Genomic DNA, 2,222 nt, shown 5'->3' with positions numbered 1-2,222 from the left:
AGCCCCAAGAGGACATCTCCTCCAGCTGGCTTATCGACACACGACTGTGTCCTGTTTGCCAAGGGTAGTTATCCCTCTCACCAACATCTGCAGCACGAACGGATCCGGATTTCCTGGGGCTAAAAGCAACAGTAACATCCACCCCTAGGGGTCAGCCACACTTAAGTGGTAATATACTACACTTTATATATATATACTTATATATATATATATAGGTTATATAGACATATGCATATATATATATATACATATATTATATATATATATATATATACACATATATTATATATATATATATATATATATACACATATTATAACAACAACAGATTTCAGAGAAAATAAATTGCATCATTTCTATGTCCTTACTTTCAGTTACCTCTACAACACATGAGGACATAGTGTACCTATTCTAAAAGCAGTATATTCACAGCATATACCTAGCAACTGATTCATATGTATGTGCATGTGTGAGAGAGACCGTCTATCTTCCGGCATTACTCTAACACCACATCACCAGTATTTCTATCTCTTTCCAGTTTCAGTCAAGCCACTCCCACCCTCTCTTCTATAATGTAACCTAACCATATAGCTCCTCTTATATAGCAAGGAACCTCTTCTTTTCTGGCCCCTTCTCCCACATAGCAAAAAGCTGTCTCACTCTCTACTACAGTTCCACTCAAAGGGAATCTTAGTCTTTCAGGCTAACCTCACAAGTGCAGATGTCATGAAAAATGCACCTAATACACACAGTAAAGTGGTGACATCAGGAATAGCATCCAGTCGTAGAAACCATGTCAAAGAAGACACTGGATCAGATGCAGTCTTCAGATTCTTCGGATCCTATCAAACTGTCCAACCTAAGCCAGCATGGAACGCAGACATTAACTGATCATCATCATCATGGAAGTAAACATTACTCACACATTCACTCTCTATTTGTTATTTGATAGTCTGTTACTTCAACATTATCTCATTTGGGTGACAGAACAAACATGCAAGATAATTATTATATACCAATTCACAAAGAAATTTAAGTAAAATAAAGTAACTTACATATTAATTACTTCTTGAAGTGAGTTAGTTAATTTAATATGAATTGTGTATACTGCTTGAGTGCATGTTATAAGTAGTTAGTGTGAAAAACATGGGTAGGACATTGGTGCACAATTTTTTAAAAACTGCATGTCACTGGTAAGATGGTTAGTATTTAGCCATTTTATTTAGTTACCTGAAATTTTAAAAAAAAAAACAGTATAGTTTCTACATACTAAACACTAGCTGACTGGACTGAACAGCATGCACTACTCTCCTTAGTGTATTTTCCTTTAATGACTTATAAATGTTGAATTCTTACATAGAAACAACGCATCAGATTTATAAAAATGAAATGAAATTGTGCAATGCTCATGTTTCTCATAGGTACAAGTGTGGTTTCTATTACATTCAGCTATTTTCCATCAACTGACGGATAACACCAAAGCAAGTTATTGAAAATTTATCTGCACTAGTTGTAGACCTACTTGTCTACACTGGCCAGTTGCAGAACAGACAGGGTGTTCTTGTAATCAGGTGATTAACCATGATCATCTGTGACCAAATGAAATTTGAATACAGAATGCAAAAAGCTGGAATGACTACTGCAAACTGAGCCAACACTCTAATGACTCTGCCAATTTAGAATAAAAAGAAATTGTGACATAGATCAAACCAATTAACCCTGTAGCATTTAGATGACTTTGTTAAATTTGATACTTATTTATTCACATTCTTTTGAATTAATCTTACATTATCATGTAGCTTCAAGATTTTGATGATGTGATTGTCTATTTTTAGAATGACATTATAGGGTGAGATGTTAGTAGAGATCAGATCTTGATAATATTTGAGCCAGGTATGACCAGTTTAAGTGCTAAAGGATTAAAGAGCTTATCCAAATACTGCCCATTGCATCTCTTTTTCTACTGTTTTACATTCTGTCAAGTTAATATGGAAGAAATGGTTTTTACTGAAATAATTGGAGGTTTTTTTTCTCCCGGCTGAATGTCCTTCCTACCGCAAACTACTTAACTTTCAAGGAGCATGAGACAGTGTACTGTCTCATATGGCCAGAACCTCAATATCTCAACTTCACAGCCATTTACAACTTTCGACTTAAATTGTGATGCTTAATATTTTTCCACACAGCAAATTTTAATTTTTATTAGTCAACTAATAAAAAAT

General features: G+C 34.5%; 1 protein-coding gene across 6 annotated transcripts in view; it reads right to left on the bottom strand.

Moving 5' to 3' along the window:
- The window catches only part of LOC106869257 (GDP-Man:Man(3)GlcNAc(2)-PP-Dol alpha-1,2-mannosyltransferase), a 15,959-nt gene that overhangs the window by 9,160 nt on the left and 4,577 nt on the right, over positions 1 to 2,222 (bottom strand). For 3 of the 6 annotated variants that reach the window (XM_014914921.2, XM_014914922.2, XM_014914923.2), the window contains exon 2: positions 1,056 to 1,230. The exons of the other annotated variants lie outside the window; for them this stretch is intronic. The gene's annotated coding sequence lies outside the window, so the exon portion shown is untranslated. The remainder of the gene's footprint in view (positions 1 to 1,055; positions 1,231 to 2,222) is intronic. 6 annotated transcript variants of the gene reach the window in all.

Source organism: Octopus bimaculoides, chromosome 5 (genome assembly GCF_001194135.2).
Source record: "Octopus bimaculoides isolate UCB-OBI-ISO-001 chromosome 5, ASM119413v2, whole genome shotgun sequence".
NCBI lineage: Eukaryota > Metazoa > Mollusca > Cephalopoda > Octopoda > Octopodidae > Octopus > Octopus bimaculoides.
This window is presented reverse-complemented; position numbering and strand designations above follow the sequence as displayed.